Raw genomic sequence first — 23,489 nt, forward strand, 5'->3', positions numbered from 1 at the left:
CTGCTGGGAGGCTGAACTCTTTGGGGGACTCTGTGAGGGAAATGACTAGGGCAAAGCTGGTGTGATCAAGAACCAGGATAAAACGGAATAAGAACAAATTCTTCTGGGGTGGAGGAGGAGAGATGTGAAAAAGAAACAAGAGCAGAGGGACGAGGCTAAGAGAAGGCCAAGGAGGAGAGGTAAGCGCGGGATTGGATGGAAACGTCAGAAATTTTCCAATTCACCATCTGGCCACTTGCCCGCTGGGCGCCGAGGCGCTGGTGGACCAGTTCTTCTGCTCAGGGGGTGGTGCGCTCTGGGTCCAGGCGGTAAGCGACACCACCCTCCCTCCCGGGCGTTGGTGGCCGGTGACTCAGAGCTTTGCTCCCGCGCCCGCCCCGCCCGTCCGCTTGCCCCGCCCCCGGAAGGAGGGGCCTCACTCTGGTCCCCGCCCCAGTCTCTGGGGCGGGCCGGAGCCCGAGGAAGAGGAAGGGGACGAGGACAACGAGCGACGGGGCGGAGGAGGAGGAGGAGGAGGAGGAGGAAGAGGAGGCAGACCAACAAGATGGCCCCTGCTGCAGGAGCAGCCTCAGCAGCAGGTGGGAGGCCGGAGGCGGCGCTGGCGGTGGCAGCGGCGGCCGTGGTCCGGCGGCCTGGGACAGAGTCAGAGTCGACGGTGGCATTGGCGGCGGCGGTGGCTGCCGCGGCGGTGGCGACGGCCGCGGGGACTCGGAGCTGAGAGGAGCTGCTGCTCGGACCAGCGCGGTGAGCGAGCGGCAGGCGGCGGCGGCGGCGGCGGCGGCGGCGGCGGCGGCGGCGGCAGCGGCGTGGGGAGCCGGGTGGCTGCGGCCCGGCCTCCGTCGGGAACAATAGGCAGCCGCGGCGGGGCAGGGGCTGTCCTCGGCCGCCCTCGGCTCCTCGGCCGTAGCGCCCGCCCGCCCGGCCTCAGGCCCCGCCGGCGGCCGAGGGGCTTGTCAGTGCCCGGCGTCCTTTAGGCCTCGGGCCTCCGCGTGCCGCCTGGAGGGCCTGCCGGGGTGGGTAGGCCGTGGGGAGTTGCAGACGCCGCCCTGGTCGAGGGGAGGGCGAGGGAGGGTTCGGCCAGAGGGAGGGGGCCACAGGGCTGCCTAGCCCCGCTGTTCGTCCGAGGGCCTTGGCGGGAGTAGAGTGCGCTCGGGAAATGCTTTTTGGACCCCCAGTCTGTGGGGGTGGGGGAAGTGAGGGCGTCTGTAAACAGGCGCCGCCTGCACCTCAAGGCTGCTCCCTCCCCCTCCCCCTTAAGCACTCCTGTTCCTCGGCCAAGTGGGTTTTACGATGTCTGTTTCCCTGGAGCTACTGCAGATCGAGCCCGATAGTCTTTTTTTTTTTCTTCCTGGCGGCGCTAGGGAGGTTGTGTTTGCAGGTGTTTTTCAAAAAAATTTAAGTGCAGCAACACCAACAATTCTGCCTGGTAAAATGGGATTGTCAAGGGATGGAGAGAGATAGAGGGCTGAAGGATGTTCCTCTTTAAACATTTCTAGGCATCAGTTGTCTCTAAACAGTTTTGCCCACGTCCCGGTGAGAGTGGAACTAGGGCCCTTTTGGAACAGTAGATAATGTAACTCTTGACATCCCAGAATAGTCCCTGAAACTGGAAACAAAGCCGCTTGCTGGCAACGCGAAGACGAATTGTAATGTTTGAATAGAACTTTTTTCTTCAAAGGAACCGTTGTGAATTATTAATGTGCCGCATAAGAAACAATGTTAACTAGCATAAAATGGACCTAATGAAGCATTTTTTTCAGGAGACAGAAGAGCTTCGTCTCCAGGCTAGAACTACTTTTCTTTTTTAATAATTTTCAAAAACTAGGAACAACTGTTCTGTATTGAATGTTTAGGCTGAAAAAGAGACGGCTCCTCATTATAGTTGCCCTGCATAGTGATTTCTGAAACTTCAACAGTTAACTACTGTTTCTCCTAAACTTAATTTCTCAGGACATCTATCATGTACCTTTCCAAGTGAAGGGGAAAATTATCCAAGTTATTTCTATGTCAGTTTCTATACGTATGGAGAATTTATATTAAAATTGTTTGGATGTCTCTAAAAGACCGCTTTCCACTATTTAATATTAAATTGCGTGGTCCATCTAGTTCGTGTTCTTAAAAGGACCTGTGCTGGGCAGAGAAAATGCCAATTAATATCTTTCACCCATTTTTAAGGTGAATTTCTAATGAGAATTGTCCATATCTGTTGTAATTCCGAGCATTTTCAGGTTATATGAAGTTTAATGAGAGGCACTGGGCCTTGGTTCTTCCACAAGAGTTGACAGTAAATAGACTAGAAATTGAATAAACCTGGAGGTTGGACTGTTTTATTGTTGCTTAGGATTGAAGTATAATGGATGAATATGAATGACTTTCATTTTAAGCCTAGTATAAATAATGTGGATGTTTTGACTTTTTAGGGAGTGGGGAAAGAACAACTTTCACATGGCTTCTGCTGATGTGAATTTTCTGGGAATAAATTTCAAAAGGGGCGTTTTTTTTTGAGTGTTCAAAGTCATGATTTAATCAATCAATTTTTTTTGCTGAATTTTGTTAGGTTGGTACAGAATGCAAGTGAACTCTATCTCATAATGATACTTAAAATTATCTGTGACTCTAAACCTATTAGAACAATTGTAGTAACATATGAATTTGTAAGTGGTCAGTGTGCTTTGTTGTGAAAACAAATCTTATGTTGTGTCAAGGACTAATTTGCCTCATCAGTTTCCTAAAAACAAAGATTTTTAAGTGTTAAGGTTTTGTGTTTGAAATTAGATGCTGACCCAGCAGTCATTGAGTCTGGGTCCCAATTTATGCTTGATATAGAATTCTGTTTTTATTTGTGTCAGGCTGTTTTACGATGTGATCCCTCAATTGTTATGTCTTCAGTATCAGTGTTTATTCCGATTATGTCAGTTCAGATTTTCTCAAGTAATATTTAAGAATTTTCTTCCAAGAAGTTTTGGGACCATAGCTTAAAAATTAGATTTGTATTTTCTCGGTAATATTAAAAGTTAATATATGTTTGTTTCGTTTGGAGAAATTTGAAAGGGTTTTTTTTTGTACATAAAAAATTTAAAATAAGTTTTTCAAAGCACATTTGTTAAATGAGTAAATGAGTAAAAATATTCTCATTTATTCCTCCTAATTAGTCTGTAATATAGGAAGAATCTGAGGCTTAAGCGAAGCTAAGTAGCTATAACTAGCAAAAAGGCCGCTTAATTAATAGGTAAAAAAGCTTACTCAAACTGAAGTCTTGTGACACAAATTAGATGCTTTACTATTGCTACTGCTGCCATATGTCCCAGGGTTAAACTTTGAAGCATCTCCTGTATTGATGGATTCCTTTTTTTTTAAAACCATGAACTGTGTTTTGTAATACTGTGCTTGCCTTTAGCTCTAATATCTTTTCTATTATCATTATTTGTACACGGCCAAATTATTCACTTATGAGTTTGAGAACGTATTTACTCGTGTGAATTACCAAAGAAGCACTTATATTTGTTTTTAACAGATCTGAATGCCGTAAATATAGAAACTCATACCGTATACATAGGACAAATTTGTGGTATTGCTGTAATTGTTTCATGGCTTTAATTTGTTATATAAGCAGTTAACTAAGTTGTGCCTTTGAAATAAATACTTAATGAAAGTTTTATTTTTTTTAATTTTTATTCTTTTAATAAATTTATTTATTTATTTTTGGCTGCGTTTGGTCTTCATTGCTGCGCGCAGGCTTTCTCTAGTTGTGGTGAGCAGGGGCTACTCTTTGTTGCAGTGCGTGGGCTTCTCATTGTGGTGGCTTCTCGTTGTGGAGCACGGGCTCCAGTAGTTGTGGCTCGCGAGCTCTAGAGCACAGACAGGCTCAGTAGTTGTGACGCGTGGGCTTAGTTGCTCCGTGGCATGTGGGATCTTCCTGGACCAGGGCTTGAACCCGCATCCCCTACATTGGCAAGCAGATTTTTAACCACTGCGCCACCAGGGAAGTCCCTTAGGGGAAGTTTAAAAATGACTTTAGTAACATTCGGTAGTGTTAAAGTCAGGTCAGCTAACATTTGGAATTCTTCATTTATAATTTTTTAAAGCCATAGACCATTTAGAATTCTGCAGTGTTTTTTACCTCCAGATATTAGAACTTGAAATGGAGTTCGGTGGGGTCTAATCAGTCCACTCTTACATATATCTTGCCAATGGTTGGCACCCAGTAAAGTGAAGAATAAACTGATAAGTGATCCTTGTTTGGTGGACACTTCAGAGCAGGATGTTCCTTGGCAAGGTATACTGACCTGGTTTAGCTTTGGCTATGTCCATGCTCAGGAGTTGAGGTATTCTTTCGGATTGGATTCAAGTGGATTTAAATTCTCAGATTGACCTGCATCAGAACACTCACAGATTTCAAAATCAGCCTGTTCGTTAGGATCTTCTTTAAGATCGCCTTCTTTTTTGTTTAATCCTGGAGTCTAGACTGGATTTGGACTAGCCTTGGAGGTTATAGCATAATATTAATTTTGTCAGCCATTTATATAAAGGAATTTTTCTTACTCCAAAGTTTCTTAATGTTGATTCTATACATTTTCTCTTTTTTTTAATATTTATTTATTTTTATTTGGTTGCGCCGGGTCTTAGTTGTGGCATGCGAACTCTTAGTTGCAGCATGCATGTGGGATCTAGTTCCCTGAGCAGGGTTCGAACCCCGGCCCCCTGCATTGGGAGCATGGAGTCTTAACCACTGCACCACCAGGGAAGTCCCGATTCTATACATTTTGAAGTGTGAAGTTTACTTAATCTGAAGTGATGTTGTGCTACATCCCCAAGACAGTTAGCTTTAGCATATTTATTTATATCCATTATTGGTCAGATTTGTGTCTGTTTACTTCTTATATTCTTATTTACTCTATGTAATGTTAGACATTTCTTGTCAGTTCACAATATTTTCCTGATTGAGGTTTGAGAAAAGAATTCTAGTAAAAAATTTGAGTTCATCTTACATGCACAGTTGAACTGACTCAAATTATGTTCTGCCCTAGAGAAATAAATGTTTTAAGGTTCATTTATATTTATTTGAGATTATTTATAAAGGTATGTTTGATGTTTGTCAAGCATTTTAGCAATGATATCAGTACACACCCATTACTGTGCATATATGGTAATAATTTAGTTCGTAATGCGTTTTTTTCTAAATATCTCCAAGATCTAAATAGCGTTTGAATGTGGTAGCAATGTTTTTGAAGAAGAGTTCTACAGTGGTCTATATATCTTAACATAAATTTTTTTTTAAATGGAGGTTTAAATTGCATAACATAAAATTAACCATTTTAAAGTAAACAGTTCAGTGGCAGTACATTCACAGTGTTGTGCAACCACTACCTTTAGTTCCAAAACATTTTATCACCCCAAAAGGAAACTCTTGTGCCCATTGAGCAGTTACTCCCCATCCCCCTCTCCCCCAGTCCCTGGCAACCACCATTCTACTTTTTGTCTTTATGAATATTACATAAAATGATTTTGAGCCAAGATTGAGCAAGAGTGCTATGTATAATTGAAATTGCAGGAAAAAATTTTGGGATATGATTGTTAGGAATCAAAAACCACCTCATTCTTTACATTCTTCTCTAAGTACAGTAGGCATGCTGCCAGGGATTCTTTATGGAAGAAAAGTTGGAAGTCACAGCAGTTCAAACTTTTCATCTTGATCACTCCAAAGAAGTTGTACTTAAGCTCTCAGACTCATTAGTATTTCCTCGTTGAGTTGTGAGAATTAACTAAGTTTTAATGTTCTATACAAATGTGAGCGATGAATAGTCTTATCTACAGCTTGTTTGGCTTTTGTTTTTTCTTAATATAGAGAAGAAACTTGGAATATTAATAGACAAGGACTTATATGAAGTTATATTAGAAAATGATTGTTAGATTGAAACTCTTTAATCTGTGTGAATCTAACTTTATTACTTTTTTTTAAATTAATTAATTTATTTTTGGCTCCGTCGGGTCTCAGTTGCAGCACACAGGAATCTTTTGTTGTGGCACACCGGCTTCTCTCTAGCTATGGCACGTGGGTTTCTCTCTAGCTGTGGCATGCGGGCTCCAGAGCACACTGGCTCAGTAGTCGTGGCACATGGGCTCCAGAGTGCATGGGCTCTCTAGTTGTGGTGCATGGCCTCTCTAGTTGTGCTGCATGGCCTCTCTAGTTGTGGTGCATGGGCTCTAGAGCACGTGGGCTCTGTAGTTGCAGCGCGTGGGCTTAGTTGCCCCTTGTCATGTGGGATGTTAATTCCTCGACCAGAGATCGAACCTGCATCCCCTGCATTGGAAGGCGGATTCTTAACCACTGGACCACCAGGAAAGTCCCCTAACTTTATTACTTTTATTCAGCTAATCTTTGAGGCTGTTTAGAGTTATGATTTGCCAGACACTCTGCTTGTTGAATAAATCTTTGAAACCTTGGTCTTGGCTCTATACCTGACTCCCTCCAAAAACATAGACACTGTTACAGAAGCAATTGGTTTGTAGCTTTTTAAAATTGTTTGTTTGATTGAGGGAGAAAATAAACAGACTTTTTTTCTTTCAGCTTTGACTTAAATTCAAAATTTAGGTACTTCCCCTAATTAAATTTAAATCTTAACAATTAAGGTGAGAAGTGAAATACAGATTTTATGTTACTGTTAAAGATTTGTAATGGTTTACAGATACAGAAGCTCTAAATTGGGAAGAAGAATTTAAATTTTGATACTAATTTCCCCCCTTTTAGGAAAATTTTATTAGTAACTATTAAATTTAGTTATAAGAACAACTTAAAAAGTGATGAAAAGAATTATAACGAATATTTAGAACTCAATGCAGTAAAATTCCTGCTTTTCTTTAATAGTGACTTTTTTCAGGAAATATCAACTTGCTAAATATTTCTATGTTTATATACATCTGATTAATCTTTAATAGTAACATTTATTAGAAAGCTAGTGTACTAAATTAATACATTCAATCATAAAATAACATCTTTAAATGAGGTTAAGTTTAGAGATCTATGCTTGAAAATATGGTTTAGTGGAACATTTGTGAATGAAACAGGATCATTATATTCTTAGCTTTATTATAGAACAGTATATCATCTAACCTGATCCCAATTGAGAATAAGTAGACAAAAAGACCTTTATCACAAAGTTAATGAACTAAATCATCTACACTAAAGGCACTGGCTTAGAACCTCTCTTGCTCTGTACATAATTATAAGAAGTTTGATATTTTCACAGCAGAATTTAATCTGCTGTTTTCTAATTTCACAGCAGATTAAAACATGCAAATTAGATGGGGGAGTAAAGGTACTCTAGGTAATATGGACAGCAAGAAGGGTAATGAGGTAAAAATCACATTAGCATGGGGCAGTTTAATGCAGGGCCACTTTTTTAGACTCTGAGTATATCATTAATTAATTACTGTATTCTGCTATATAACCTGTCGTTCCTGATGATAGATTCATTGTGGGAAAATTCACTTTTTTTAAATTTTTTTTTATTTATGGCTGTGTTGGGTCTTCGTTTCTATGTGAGGGCTTTCTCTAGTTGCGGCAAGTGGGGGCCACTCTTCATCGCGGTGCGCGGACCTCTTACTATCGCGGCCTCTCTTGTTGCGGAGCACAGGCTCCCAGACGCGCAGGCTCAGTAATTGTGGCTCACGGGCCTAGTTGCTCCACGGCATGTGGGATCTTCCCAGACCAGGGCTCGAACCCGTGTCCCATTGGCAGGCAGATTCTCAACCACTGCGCCACCAGGGAAGCCCTCACTTATGTTTTTGATTTTGGGAGTCATAAAACTATGTACAGAATATATTAGAACATACATTTTGGAGTCAGATGTGTCTAAGCTCCCATCTTTTGTCACATAAGCTTTATGATTCTTCATCTCTAAAAACAGAAATGGTAATATCTTCTTTTAAAGGATTGTTTTGTAATTTAAATGAGTTAGCATATATCTATAGTATAGCACCCATTCAATAAATGTTGTTTTCTTCCTTAAATTTTGTTTAACAAAAATCACTTTAGAAAGCTATTTATCTAGAATATTTGAAAATTTTCTGCTGTCAAATGTTAGTATTCAAGATACAAATAAACTGTGTATTTATGGAGTTGGTGGTCAGAAATGAAATACCATTCTCATTTTCTTTCCACATCAGTCTTTTCATTAATATGGACCTGTGCTGTTTAATATCAGCCACTAGCTACATGTGACTACTTAAATTTAAAATTTTTAATGCACTTTTTTTTTTAAAGCAGTGTGCTTTCTTTTTTTTTTTAATTATTTTATTTCATTTAGTTTTGGCTGTGTTGGGTCTTTGTTGCTGCGTGCGGGCTTTCTCTAGTTGTGGCGAGCGGGGGCTACTCTTCGTTGCGGTGCGCGGGCTTCTCATTGCAGTGGCTTCTCTTGTTGTAGAGCACGGGCTCTAGGCGTGCGGGCTTCAGTAGTTGTGGCTCGTGGGCTCTAGAGTACAGGCTCAGTAGTTGTGGCACACAGGCTTAGTTGCTCCACAGCACGTGGGATCTTCCCGGACCAGGGCTTGCACCCGTGTCCCCTGCATTGGCAGGCGGATTCTTAACCACTGCACCACCAGGGAAGTCCTTTAATGGACTTTTTTTAAGAGCAGTTTTAGGTTTATAGAAAATTGCACTGAAGGTATAATTTCCATATATACCTTCCCCCACAGTTATTTCTGTTAACATCTTACATTTGTTATAATTGATAAACCAATATTGACAAATTATTAACTAAAGTCCATAGTTTACATTACGGTTCACTCTTTGTGTTGTACAGTTCTATGGGTGAGATTGTCTTCTTTCACTTAACAACGTACATTTAAGGTTCTTCCATGTCTCTCTGTGACTTGATAGCTCATTTCTTTTTATTGCTAAATAGTACTCTGTTGTATGGATAAATTTAAGTTTTAATTAATTAAAATCAAAATTTTAAATTTAGTTCCTCAGTTGCACCAGCCACATTTCAGGGGCTCAATAGCCACATGTGGCTAGTGGCTACCATATTGGAAAATGCAGATATAGCACATTTCCATCATCTCAGGAAGTTCTATTGAAGAATGCTGATATAAACCAAAGTCCGGTTCTCCATTTATATTCACTCTCACAGAGAACTTACCATTTGCATGGCCTCAATTTGTCCTAAGCCTACCTTTTCAATGTTTTTGCTTGTGCTGCCAGCAGTCCTAAACTTGACATAATTTAAAATCCTTTACTCTCCCCCCAAAGAATCAGCCTTTCCAGATGCTGTCCATTATAATACGGTTTCTTATCAGGGCATCATCTTTTACTCCACTCTTCTTGTCCCTAAATTCTGGAGTCATCTTTTTCTTTCTTATTTTTTCTCTAAACCTTTTGAATATTTATCAAAGATAAACAGGTCTCAGAGCTAATAACTGGCAGAGTTGAGATAAGAATCTAGAACTCCTTTTTCTAGTTCTCTCTTGGGATCTCCACTAGTTGGTTGCTTTTACAATTAATTTTAAAGTTGCGGTCACTTTTGAAGAGATTACTGGGGACTGTTTGATTATGTACTATGTAATTTAAAATATAAATCAAAACTATAGAGGCTCTAGCTATAGATTTAATAAATACTAATGTACTCATTCTTTAAAAAATTAGAACTTGAAATGAAGAAGTTTATCTTATTTCTTATCTTAAATAAGAAATTTATCTTATTTCTCTATAATTCAGTTATTATGGAAAAATATTTTTTCTTCTGTGTGTGATCCACTTTACATAATAAAAATTAATTACCTGTACTAATATGAATTGCCTGGTAAGGGTGAATAGAATTTAACTGAACAGTGTTGCCATCCAGAATTCTCTATTGCTACTGATTTACATTTGTATTCTATTCAAATACTTTGTAAAATCCAATTTGGTTACCACATGAACTTGTACCTTCTTAAACATTCTTTAAATTACCATGTTAAAGTTTCCAGAGCTCTTTTGCCTTTCTTTTGGGGTAAGCTTTACCTCTACTTTTGCTGAAAACAGCTATACTGTGTAAGGTCTTGATTTGATCTTCTCTGTATACTGGTTATGCTTGCTCAAAAGTTCATTTTTGTGGAGACATTCTGTTAAAGAGTAGTAGTCTTCCATGTTTAAGTACTGTATTTAAAAAAAAAAAAAAAGCCTGAATTTTACACTTCATTTTGAAATGCTTTCCCTATAATTACTGCTCTTAAAACCCATGTTTTATATGTCAGCTTTTACATTAATTACTGTTTTGATTAAAACTGTCACTCTTTGCTCGAATCTGTCCTCTCTTTAAATTTATTAAAAACTTTTTTAAAACATAAGGCTCTCCTTATATTTAGAAAAGTTGAGTTATGAGTTATCTGAGTCAATTTTTTCAGAAATGTCATTTTATTATGTAGGTTTGCAGTTGACAAAATCTGCTCATAGGGACACAAAAGTTCCTTCCAATATATTCTCTTTCTACTGCGTTAGAAAAAATGAGGGCAGGAGAGAGAGAGGGTTTTTTGAAATAAGAAAATCCTTAGAGTAGAAAATGTAATATTTAAATCTCTTTAAAAACATGTAAGAGTAACTTAGAATATCACAAAGCTTAGAACAGTTAATGTCATGACAGCATCTTTGAATATTGAAGTTGTAGTACCTATTCCCATAGTGACGTGCATTATTTAATTCATTGTTCTCAGAGTGTTAAAACTTTAAGCGTCTTAAGTGTATCATGACAAAATGGTGAGGGGCAGAGGGGAAAGAATGGGCGGGGAGCAAAATCCTGTCAATAGAATCTCCATTTTTGAGAGAGATTTCAGGTTCACTTGTTGATTTTTTTTTTTTTTTTCAGTATTTTTTGTTTTTAAAAGACTTGGTTGGTTGGTTGATTTGTTTGTTTTAGAGTAGTCTTAGGTTCACAGTAAAATTGAGAGGAAGGTACGAAAATTTCCCGCATACTCAGCTGCCTCCACACATGCATAGCCACCCTTATTATCAACATCCACCGCCAGAGTGGTACGTTAATTACAATTGATGAACTTACATTGATGCCTTTTTTTTTTTTTTTAATTTATTTATTTATTATTTATTTTTGCCTGTGTTGGGTCTTCGCTTCTGTGCGAGGGCTTTCTCCAGTTGCGGCAAGCGGGGGCCACTCTTCATCACGATGCGCGGGCCTCTCACCGTCGCGGCCTCTCCCATTGCGGAGCACAGGTTCCAGATGCGCAGGCTCAGTAGTTGCGGCTCACGGGCCCATTCGCTCCGCGGCATGTGGGATCTTCCCAGACCAGGGCTCGAACCCGTGTCCCCTGCATTGGCAGGCAGACTCTCAACCACTGCGCCACCAGGGAAGCCCTACATTAATGCTTAAAGTCCATAGTTTGTATTAGGGTTCACTCTCGGTGTTATACATTCTGTGATTTGCACAAATGTATAATGACAGGTATCCATTATTATAGTATCATACAGAATATTTTCATTGCTTTAAAAATCCTCTTTGCTCTGCGTATTCATCCTTCCTCACCCCAGCTTCTAGCATCCACTGATCTTTTTATTGTCTCCATAGTTTTGCCTTTTCCAAAGTGTCCTATAGTTGGAATCATACAATATGCATTTAAGTTTCTTCCATGTCTTTTTGTGACTTGATAGCTCATTTCTTTTTTAGTACTGAATGATATTCCATTGTCTGGTTGTACCACAGTTGTACCACTGGTGGACATCTTGGTTTGTTGCTTCCAAGTTTTACAGTTATGAATAAAACTGCTATAAATATCCATGTGCAGGTTTTTGTGTAGGTACAAGTTTTCAGCTCCTTTGAGTAAATATCAAGGAGAGTGATTGCTGGATCGTATGGTAAGAGTATGTTTAGTTTTGTAATACAATGCCAAACTGTTTTTCAAAGTGGTTGCCAGATTTTGCATTCCTATCTGCAATGAATGATAGTTCCTGTTGGCTCCACATCTTTGTCAACATTTGGTGTTGTCCGTGTTCCAAATTTTGGCCATTCTAATAGTGTGTAGTGGTATCACATTGTTTTAATTTGCATGTCCCTGGTAACATATGATGTGGAGCATCTTTTTATATGTTTATGTGGAATATATAATATTGTATAGTTGGACTCATGCAATACGTAGCCTTTTCAGATTAGTTTCTTTATCCTTATCTTTTTAATCTGTCACTTCACTTTTAGCTTTACCTCGCTTATAGGTAGTTTTAAGAATGTGGTTAATTTTGGAAGCGTACTATTTTCTTTTTTTTTTTTAATCAGTCATCAATTTTATACACATCAGTGTATACATGTCAATCCCAATCACCCAATTCAGCACACCACCGTCCCCATCCCACCACGGTTTTCCACCCTTGGTGTCCATACGTTTGTTCTCTACATCTGTGTCTCAACTTGTGCCCTGCAAACCGAAACCGGTTCATCTGTACCATTTTTCTAGATTCCACATACATGCGTTAATATATGATATTTGTTTTTCTCTTTCTGACTTATTTCACTCTGTATGACAGTCTCTAGATCTATCCATGTATCAAGAAATGACTCAATTTCGTTCCTTTTTATGGCTGAGTAATATTCCATTGTATATATATACCACAACTTCTTTATCCATTCGTCTGTCGATGGGCATTTAGGTTGCTTCCATGACCTGGCTATTGTAAATAGTGCTGCAATGAACATTGGGGTGCATGTGTCTTCTTGAATTATGGTTTTCTCTGGGTATATGCCCAGTAGTGGGATTGCTGGATCATATGGTAATTCTATTTTTAGTTTTTTAAGGAACCTCCATACTGTTCTCCATAGTGGCTGTATCAATTTACATTCCCACCAACAGTGCAAGAGGGTTCCCTTTTCTCCACACCCTCTCCAGCATTTGTTGTTTGTAGATTTTCTGATGATGCCCATTCTAACTGGTGTGAGGTGATACCTCATTGTAGTTTTGATTTGCATTTCTCTAATAATTAGTGATGTTAAGCATATTTTCATGTGCTTCTTGGCCATCTGTATGTCTTCTTTGGAGAAATGTCTATTTAGGTCTTCGGCCCATTTTTGGATTGCGTTGTTTGTTTCTTTAATATTGAGCTGCATGAGCTGTTTATATATTTTGGAGATTAATCCTTTGTCTGTTGATTCGTTTGCAAATATTTTCTCCTATTCCGAGGGTTGTCTTTTCGTCTTGTTTATGGTTTCCTTTGCTGTGCAAAAGCTTTGAAGTTTCATTAGGTCCCATTTGTTTATTTTTGTTTTTATTTCCATTAGTCTAGGAGGTGGATCAAAAAAGATCTTGCTGTGATTTATGTCAAAGAGTGTTCTTCCTGTGTTTTCCTCTAAGAGTTTTATAGTGTCCGGTCTTACATTTAGGTCTCGAATCCATTTTGAGTTTATTTTTGTGTATGGTGTTAGGGAGTATTCTAATTTCATTCTTTTACATGTAGCTGTCCAGTTTTCCCAGCACCACTTATTGAAGAGACTGTCTTTTCTCCATTGTATATCATTGCCTCCTTTGTCATAGATTAGTTGACCATAGGTGCATGGGTTCATCTCTGGGCTTTCTGTCTTGTTCCATCGATCTATATTTCTGTTTTTCTGCCAGTACCATATTGTCTTGATTACTGTAGCTTTGTAGTATAGTCTGAAGTCAGGGAGTCTGATTCCTCCAGCTCCGTTTTTTTCCCTCAAGACTGCTTTGGCTATTCGGGGTCTTTTGTGTCTCCATACAAATTTTAAGATGATTTGTTCTAGTTCCATAAAAAATGCCATTGGTATTTTTGATAAGGATTACATTGAATCTGTAGATTGCTTTTGGTAGGTAGTGTAGTCATTTTCACAATATTGATTCTTCCAATCCAAGAACATGGTATGTCTCTCCATCTGTTGGTATCATCTTTAATTTCTTTCATCAGTGTCTTATAGTTTTCTGCATACAGGTCTTTTGTCTCTCTAGGTAGGTTTATTCCTAGGTATTTTATTCTTTTTGTTGCAATGGTAAATGGGAGTGTTTCCTTAATTTCACTTTCAGATTTTTCATCATTAGTGTATAGGAATGCAAGAGATTTCTGTGCATTAATTTTGTATCCTGCAACTTTACCAAATTCATTGATTAGCTCTAGTAGTTTTCTGGTGGCATTTTTAGGATTCTCTATGTATAATATCATGTCATCTGCAAACAGTGACAGTTTTACTTCTTCTTTTCCAATTTGTATTCCTTTTATTTCTTTTTCGTCTGATTGCCGTGGCTAGGACTTCCATAACTATGTTGAATAATAGTGGTGAGAGGACATCCTTGTCTCGTTCCTGATCTTAGGGGAAATGCTTTCAGTTTTTCACCATTGAGAATGATGTTTGCTGTGGGTTTGTCGTATGTGGCCTTTATTATGTTGAGGTAGGTTCCCTCTATTCCCACTTTCTGGAGAGTTTTTATCATAAATGGGTGTTGAATTTTGTCAAAAGCTTTTTCTGCATCTATTGAGATATCATATGGTTTTTATTCTTCAATTTGTTAATATGGTGTATCACGTTGATTGATTTGCCTATATTGAAGAATCCTTGCATCCCTGGGATAAATCCCACTTGATCGTGGTGTATGATCCTTTTAATGTGTTGTTGGATTCTGTTTGCTAGTATTTTGTTGAGGATTTTTGCATCTACATTCATCAGTGATATTGGTCTGTAATTTTCTTTTTTTGTAGTATCTTTGTCTGGTTTTGGTATCAGGGTGATGGTGGCCTCATAGAATGAGTTTGGGAGTGTTCCTTCCTCTGCATTTCTTTGGAAGAGTTTGAGAAGGATGGGTGTTAGCTCTTCTCTAAATGTTTGATAGAATTCACCTGTGAAGCCATCTGGTCCTGGACTTTTGTTTGTAGGAAGATTTTTAATCACAGTTTCAATTTCATTACTTGATTGGTTTGTTCATATTTTCTGTTTCCTCCTGGTTCAGTCTTGGAAGGTTATACCTTTCTAAGAATTTGTCCATTTGTTCCAGGTTGTCCGTTTTATTGGCATAGAGTTGCTTCTAGTAGTCTCTTAGGATGCTTTGTATTTCTGCGGTGTCTGTTGTAACTTCTCCTTTTTCATTTGTAATTTTATTGATTTGAGTCCTCTCCCTCTTTTTCTTGATGAGTCTGGCTAATGGCTTATCAATTTTGTTTATCGTCTCAAAGAACCAGCTTTTAGTTTCATTGATCTCTGCTATTGTTTTCTTTGTTTCTATTTCATTTATTTCCGCTCTGATCTTTATGATTTCTTTCCTTCTGCTAACTTTGGGTTTTGTTTTTCTTTCTCTAGTTCCTTTAGGTGTAAGGTTAGATTGTTTACTTGAAATTTTTCTTGTTTCTTTAGGTAGGCTTGTATAGCCATAACTTCCCTCTTAGAACTGCTTTTGCTGAATCCCATAGGTTTTAGATCGTCATGTTTTCATTGTCATTTGTCTCTAGGTATTTTTTGATTTCCTCTTTGATTTCTTCAGTGATCTCTTGGTTATTTAGTAACGTATTGTTTAGCCTCCATGTGTTTGTGCTTTTCACGTTTTTTTCCCTGTAAGTCATTTCTAATCTCATAGCATTTTGGTCAGAAAAGATGCTTGATATGATTTCAGTTTTCTTAAATTTACTGAGGCTTGATTGGTGACCTAGGATGTGATTTATCCTGGAGAATGTTCCGTGTGCACTTGAGAGGAATGTGTAATCTGCTGTTTTTGGATGGAATGGCCTATAAATATCAACTGAATCTATCTGGTCTATTGTGTCATTTAAAGCTTCTGTTTCCTTATTTATTTTCATTTTGGATGATCTGTCCATTGGTGTAAGTGAGGTGTTGAAGTCCCCCACTATTATTATGTTACTGTCAATTTCCTCTTTTATAGCTGTTAGCAGTTGCCTTATGTATTGAGGTGCTCCTATGTTGGGTGCATATATATTTATAATTGTTATGCATCTTCTTGGATTGATCCCTTGATCATTATGTAGTGTCCTTATCTCTTGTAACATTCTTTATTTTAAAGTCTATTTTATCTGATATGAGTATAGCTACTCCAGCTTTCTTTTGATTTCCATTTGCATGGAATATCTTTTTCCATCCCCTCACTTTCAGTCTGTATGTGTCCCTAGGTCTAAAGTGGGTCTCTTGTAGACAGCATATAGATGGGTCTTGTCTTTGTATCCATTCAGCAAGCCTGTGTCTTTTGGTTGGGGCATTTAATCCATTCACGTTTAAGGTAATTATCGATATGTATGTTCCTATGACCATTTTCTTAATTGTTTTGGGTTTGTTTTTGTAGGTCCTTTTCTTCTCTTGTGTTTCCCACTTAGAGAAGTTCCTTTAGCATTTGTTGTAGAACTGGTTTGGTGGTGCTGAATTCTCTTAGCTTTTGCTTGTCTGTAAAGCTTTTGATTTCTCCATCAAATCTAAATGAGATCCTTGCCGGGTAGAGTAATCTTGGTTGTGGGTTTTTCCCTTTCATCACTTTAAATATATCATGCCAGTCCCTTCTGGGTTGTAGAGTTTCTGCTGAGAAATCAGCTGTTAACCTTATGGGAGTTCCCTTGTATGTTATTTGTCGTTTTTCCCTTGCTGCTTTCAGTAAGTTTTCTTTGTCTTTAATTTTTGCCAATTTGATTACTATGTGTCTCGGCATGTTTCTCCTTGGGTTTATCCTGTATGGGACTCTCTGTGCTTCCTGGACTTGGGTGGCTATTTCCTTTCCCATGTTAGGGAAGTTTTTGACTATAATCTCTTCAAATATTTTCTCGGGTCCTTTTTCTCTCTCTTCTCCTTCTGGGAGCCCTATAATGTGAATGTTGTTGCATTTACTGTTGTCCCACAGGTCTCTTAGGCTGTCATCATTTCTTTTCATTCTTTTTTCTTTAGTCTGTTCCGCAGCAGTGAATTCCACCGTTCTGTCTTCCAGGTCCCTTATCCGTTCTTCTGCCTCAGTTATTCTGCTATTGATTCCTTCTAGTGTAGTTTTCATTTCAATTATTGTATTGTTCATCTCTGTTTGTTTGTTCTTTAATTCTTCTAGGTCTTTGTTAAACATTTCTTGCATCTTCTCGATCTTTGCCTCCATTCTTATTCCGAGGTCCTGGATCATCTTCACTATCATTATTCTGAATTCTTTTTCTGGAAGGTTGCCTATCTCCACTTTGTTTAGTTGTTTTTCTGGGGTTTTATCTTGTCCCTTCATCTGGTATATAGCCCTCTGCCTTTTCATCTTGTCTGTCTTTCTGTGAATGTGGTTTTTGTTCCACAGGCTGCAGTATTGTATTTTTCTTGCTTTTGCTGTCTGTCCTCTGGTGGTTGAGGCTATCTAAGAGGCTTGATGGGAGGCTCTGGTGGTGGGTAGAGCTGACTGTTGCTGTGGTCCGTACTATCTTCTAAAGATTAATAAGTACAGTGTTAAAAAAAATGAACTCATCTTGTGATGATAGATTTAGCTGTCTTACATTTTATGTGAATTGTCCAACACTATCTTTAGAAATATGAAACTTGCCACAATCAAGTAGTGATATTTTTCAGTCATTTAACAATTGTTGAACAAATATATGCCATACAACAGCATACAACAATATGGACTTCCTCTTATAGAAAGAGTTTAGAATGTATTGGAATCATCAGAGGGGCAACCTAATATACATTGGGCTATAAAAAGGTTTCTTGAAAGAGCTTCCTGAGTTGAATACGACTTAAAGGATGAATAGGGGTTTAACATCCCAGATTTAGGGGAATACTTGAGCCAAACAAGACCTAGAGTGAAAAAGAATATGTTGTATACAGAGAAACCTTCATACTTTTGTTGCTAGAGTATAAAACATGAGGCAGATGGTGGTGAAAAATAAAGCTGGAGAAGTAGGTGGGGGCCACATCCCAGGGATCTTGTATGGCATGTTCAAGCACTTTGGATTGATTCTGCTAAGGCACCATCTAAGAGGTTTTTTAAAATTTTATTTATTTATTTACTTATGTATTTATGGCTGCGTTGGGTCTTCATTGCCGCACGCGGGCTTTCTCTAGTTGCGGCGAGCACGGGCTACCCTTTTGTTGTGGTGCGTAGGCTTCTCATTGCGGTGGCTTCTCTTGTTGCGGAGCATGGGCTCTAGGCGTGCGGGCTTCAGTAGTTGTGGCATGTGAGCTCAGTGGTTGTGGCTTACGGTCTCTAGAGTGCAGCCTCAGTAGTTGTAGTGCACGGGCTTAGTTGCTCCACGGCATGTACGATCTTCCCAGACCAGGGCTCGAGTCTGTGTCCCCTGCATTGGCAGGCGGATTCTTAACCACTGCGCCACCAGGGAAGTCCCTAAGAGTTTTTGTTGATGTTGTTTGTTTTTTAACTTGAGATACAAAATACATGCACTAAAGGGCAAAAATCATAGCGGTAGATCTTGATTACTTTTTACATATATACACTTGTGTAACCATCACCCAAATCAAGATATGCAATGTTTCTAACACCCAAGAATTCTTTCTACTCTTTCCCAGACAGTACACCCTCTACTGCCTCCTAGCTTTCCTAAGAGTTAATTCTGACTTCTAGCACTATAGTCTATTTTGCCTTTTCTTAACTGAAATCATGCATCATGTCTTCTTTTTGCTTCCTCTATAAATTAAATCCTACAGTAGGTGCTATTTTGTATCTGGCTTTGTTCATTGTAATATCTGTGAAATGTGTCCATGTTATATGTAACAGTGGATCAATTGTTTTATTTTTATTAGTGCTGTATAGTATTCCATTGTATGAACTTATCACAGTTTATCCATTTTGTTGATGGACATTTGGGTTGCTTACAGTTTATTTTTGGCTTTTTGTGAGTAAAGCTGTTATGAACATTACTGCATATGATTTTTGGTGGACATACTTAGTCATTCCTCTCATATAAATACCTAGCAGTGGAATTTGTGGGTCATTAGTAGACTTTGGTTTAGCCTAAGGAGATACTCCCAGTTTTCCAAAGTGGATGTACCAATTCACACTGCTGTCAGCATTGTATGAGAAGTTCGTATGCTCATATCATCTTTAATACTTCGTATTGTCAGTAAAATTTTTTTTAGCCATTCTGGTAGGCATGTGGTAGATTTCCATTGTCATCGTAATTTAAATTTCCCTTGTGAGTAATGACATGACTCTTAAATAAGCATATTATACACTTATTGGCCATTTTGATACCCTCTTTTGCGAAAGAGGATCTTTCAAGTCTATTGTCCTTCTTTTTAAAATTTATTTATTTTAATTTTATTTTTGGCTGCGTTGGGTCTTCATTGCTGCGTGCAGGCTTTCTCTAGTTGCAGCAGGTAGGGGCTACTCTTCCTTGCGGTGTGCGAGCTTCTCATCATGGTGGCTTCTCTTGTTGTGGAGCACGGGCTCTAGGCGCGTGGGCTTCAGTAGTTGTGGCGCGTGGGCTCAGTAGTTGTGGCTCGGGGGCTTTAGCGCACAGGCTCAGTAGTTGTGGCTCATGGGCTTAGTTGCTCCATGGCATGTGGGATCTTTCCGGACCAGGGCTCGAAGTCGTGTCCCCTGCATCGGCAGGTGGATTCTTAACCACTGCGCCACCAGAGAAGCCCTACTGTCCTTTTTTTTATTGAGTTTTTTGTCATAGAAGAAAACCATAAGTGAATAACCAGCAGCTGTGAGGAGTGTGGAGGAAGGCAAGAACAAAGCTGGAGACAGAGATCAGTTAAAATGTTACTGTGTGATGCAGGTGAGAGAGACTGTATGCTGTATGAAAGCAGGGACTTTGTTTCATTCAGGGCTACATCTTCAGATCCTAAGACACTGTCTGGCACATGGTAGGTGTTCAGTAAGTAACTTTTGAATGAATGAACACAAACTTCAATCAGGGAAGTAGAGATGGAAAGGAAGATATAGATTTAAGAGATAATAGAAAAGTTTAATAGAGGTAGAAGAGGACGGAATCTAGGATGATTACCAGATTACCAGGTGTGTACATTGAGTGTCAAGTTGTATAGCGATGTAACTAAAGAAAGAAGGGCTACAGAAGGAATTACAAGTTTAAAAAAATAGGGACAAGTTAATTACCATGTGACCTTGCACATATTACCTAAGGTTTGTGCTCAGTTTCTTCAACTCTAAAACTAAGGTAAAATGATATGTAATATCTAATAATAGGGTCATTGTGAGGACTAAGTGAGATAATGCATGCAAAATTTAGAATAGTGCCTGGCACATAAAATATACTAAAAAAAAATTAGAGATAGAAACAATCGAAAATCCCTGTTTTCATGGAGCTTACATTTTAGTAGTGGTGTGTCCACACTGTAACAAAATAACTAAAATATAGCATATTGGATGGTGAGAAGTATTGTGGAGAAAAATTAATCAGGAAAGAGATGGGAAGCACAGATTGTGGTGGTAGTGTGATTAGGGTTGAGGGATCAATTTTAAATAAGGTGATCAAGTAAGGCCTTCCCTAAGGGAATTCACATAGTAATATGTGTAGGGAAATGGGAAAAAGGTTCAGGGTTAGGAGAAGAGAGGGACAAATTGGTCGTAATTTAAGATAAGAAAGCAGGGCTCCCTATTTTACCAAAGAATAGAGTGTGATAATAGTAGATTTATTTGTTATTGTGCAAGCCACAGCAGTTAGGCTTGTCCCATCCTTTTATCCTCTTTTCCCTGTAATAACACTACACAAACTTAAAGACGAATTTATTCCCTAAAAGATCTTTGTTACATATGTTGGAGTAAATGTTTTATGTTTAATTCTGACATAGTAGCAACAAATCAGTAGGTTCTCTAACAGTAGCTAGTACTTGGGAATAGCAAAATATCTTTTTACAATTCGTATAACTGTTTCAAACCACTTGATATGTGTAAATGACATACATTATAACTATAGGCTTCTGTGTTTGGACTCCATGTAGCAATTCGTTCATTCTTTTAAACTCAAAATGAAATATTGTCTGGGATAACAGTCTAGAAATAGTTCTAAAATGGAAAATTAATCTATCCTTTTTTTTTTTAAGCATTATTTTTCAAGTATGCGCAATTGAAAATCATTGGAAATAGTTTGAATTCTTTCAGGCATATTCCATAAAAATAAACAGTGATAAAAAATGTCCTTAAGCCTTGGCCAGTAGATTATCGGGACAGTTTAATAATACTAATATTATTGTTATTTTACTATTATTAAATATGTTAGATTATATCTTTAACACAAAAGTTCCCTAGGTCATAGTATACACTACATATCACCCAACCATTGCAAAAGAAGTATGTTGCATATGCAGCTTACCTATTCTGAATAATCTGCATGTTTTCTCTTTGCTGTCCAGTTCTAGAATCAGTCAGAGCCCTATGGTATCTACCAAGTGCCACAAGGAAGTCTAGGACACAAGCTCCCTCAGAAAAAAAAACAGAAACAAGTAAAAGTAAAGCAGTAGGGGCTATAAGTGTGACACATGTGCTGCTTTGTTTTCTTGAGTAAAGAGGGAATTCTTTGTTTCCAGTTTTTGTTATTGATACTTGTTTTTTTTCTTCCTGTTCAGCACCAGAAATCTGCTACATTCCAAATCCAAATGTCATCACTACTCCAAAATTGAGTTCATGAAGGGTAGCTTTCTAACTGTGGTAGAGTTAACTGGAGGGTTTTGTAACAGCTTAGTAATATAAATGTAGAACAATCTAACAAAGATGTTGAGTGAAAGAAGCCAAAATACAAAACACATACTGATGATTCATTACATAGAATTTTAAAACAGGTAAAAGTAATCTATAGCATTAGAAGTTAGGATAGTAGTGACCTTTGAGGAAGAATAAAGAGGTAATGATTGGGAGGGATAGTGAGGGGGCTTTCCGGGGTGCTGGTAATGTTCTATATCTTGGGTATACAAGTATGCACACTTTGCTTACTATGTTCATTGAGCTGAACACTCTTGTTCTGTATACTTTTTATGTGTATGTTATATTTCAATACATTAAGTATCTTAAAATATTTATAAGATTAAGATTAATTTTGTGTTTTAGTCCCCTGATTATTTCTCAGTGAAATATTCTGATAAAGTATTCTTTGTGATTCTCTTCAAAAGAAATAATAGAAGTTGCTGTAACCTGGTTTAAGAAAAAAAAAAAACCTAGTGGGCTTAAATAGTTCCAGTATTCCTGTACTAAATCTACTTAATTTAAAACTAATTGTGCTCAGATTAAACCTAAAACAGGCACCATTTAGTTTAATTTAGACAGATATTTATTTATGGCTGATTAATAACATAATTATTACGAAGTATAAAAAATTACAGGTGCTAGGACTTTCCTGGTGGTGCAGTGGTTAAGAATCCGCCTGCCAATGCAGGGGACAGGGGTTCAAGCCCTGGCCTGGGAAGATCCCACATGCCACAGAGCAACTAAGCCCATGTGCCACAACTACTGAGCCTGTGCTCTAGAGCCCTCGAGCCACAACTACTGAGCCTGCATGCCACAACTACTGAAGCCTGTGCCCCTAGAGCCTGTGCTCCTCAACAAGAGAGGCCACCGCAATGAGAAGCCCGCACACTGCAACGAAGAGTAGCCCCCGCTCACCACAACTAGAGAAAGCCCGTGGGCAGCAGTGAAGTCCCAATGCAGCCAAAAATAAATAAATAAATTTATTTTAAAAAATTACAGCTGCTGAAAGTTGGAAGACAGTGTATTATAGTGGAAAAAGTACAGGATTTGGTGTTGGACAAGTGTAGGTTCAAATTATGACTAGATCACTAAATTATCCAGGTAACTGTTTTCAGTTTTCTTTCCTTCCTTCATCGATAAAGTAGAGGAGATATCTCAGAAGGTTGTTGGAGGATTATATGAGATGATTTGTAAGTGCTTAGCACTCAAATCCCAGTCCCCCCTCCCACAGTTTTGGGATAGAGGGGGAAAGATTTGAGGAGTACATAAAGAAGTTGTAGGTAGGTGAAAACAATTATAACTTGCTGAAGATGACTAAGGTGATGCTGGTAAGGAAGGTTAAATCTTTCTTTATGTAGTAACCAGTAAAGACTAACAACTTGGGAGTATTTGAATCACTTTCAATATTAAGAGTTAATAGTGCTGCTCTGGCACGTCGACATGGAGGACTGTTGCACAGATGACAATTTATATTCGGTTGGAATATAATACGAAGTTTCAGATAGATTTAAATTGAGCCTAAATAGTACGTATTTTTAAGTCTAAAGGATTTGTTATCCATGCTGTGCTTTGAAAATGTTACCGTTTTGGTACATTTGAATGCTCTTCCCTGTAGTTACTGATAATTTATGCTGCAAGAATAAGGAGCTAAATTTAGGCATGTTGTGTTTGTGAAGGTACTTAAATATATTAGTAATTTTTAGGCCTTAAAAAAAGAGGATAGATTCATTCTATGAAAAGTTTGTAATTCAGTTGAGGCAACCTTTCAGATTCCAATGTCAGTATTACATTCAGTATTACTCTTTTCTCAAAAGGCTATGATGAAATTTATAAATGTAAAATTGTGTCTTGATTATATAAACAATCAGATATCTATTATTGAAAAA

At 38.4% G+C, this 23,489-nt stretch overlaps 2 protein-coding genes and 1 long non-coding RNA gene across 6 annotated transcripts in view; 1 reads left to right on the forward strand and 2 right to left on the reverse strand.

Annotated features, from left to right (window-relative positions):
• Nucleotides 1-335, reverse strand: part of RABGAP1L (RAB GTPase activating protein 1 like) — a 786,837-nt gene extending 786,502 nt beyond the window's left edge. The window contains exon 1 of the mRNA XM_082437226.1: nucleotides 225-335. The gene's annotated coding sequence lies outside the window, so the exon portion shown is untranslated. The remainder of the gene's footprint in view (nucleotides 1-224) is intronic.
• Nucleotides 336-478: 143 nt separating this feature from the next.
• Nucleotides 479-23,489, forward strand: part of RC3H1 (ring finger and CCCH-type domains 1) — a 98,390-nt gene continuing 75,379 nt past the window's right edge. For 2 of the 4 annotated variants that reach the window (XM_082437187.1, XM_082437186.1), the window contains exon 1: nucleotides 512-744. The gene's annotated coding sequence lies outside the window, so the exon portion shown is untranslated. Of the gene's footprint in view, nucleotides 745-23,489 lie in introns of all 4 variants that reach the window. The other 2 variants (XM_082437188.1, XM_082437189.1) reach the window with 2 other exon arrangements.
• Nucleotides 3,678-13,744, reverse strand: LOC309649529. The gene is made up of 2 exons (XR_014257186.1): nucleotides 11,357-13,744; nucleotides 3,678-11,041 (listed from the first exon to the last, which is right to left on the reverse strand). It is a non-coding gene; the product is annotated as an uncharacterized lncRNA (long non-coding RNA).

This window comes from Balaenoptera physalus (assembly GCF_965194825.1).
Source record: "Balaenoptera physalus genome assembly, chromosome: 1".
In the NCBI taxonomy this organism is placed as follows: domain Eukaryota; kingdom Metazoa; phylum Chordata; class Mammalia; order Artiodactyla; family Balaenopteridae; genus Balaenoptera; species Balaenoptera physalus.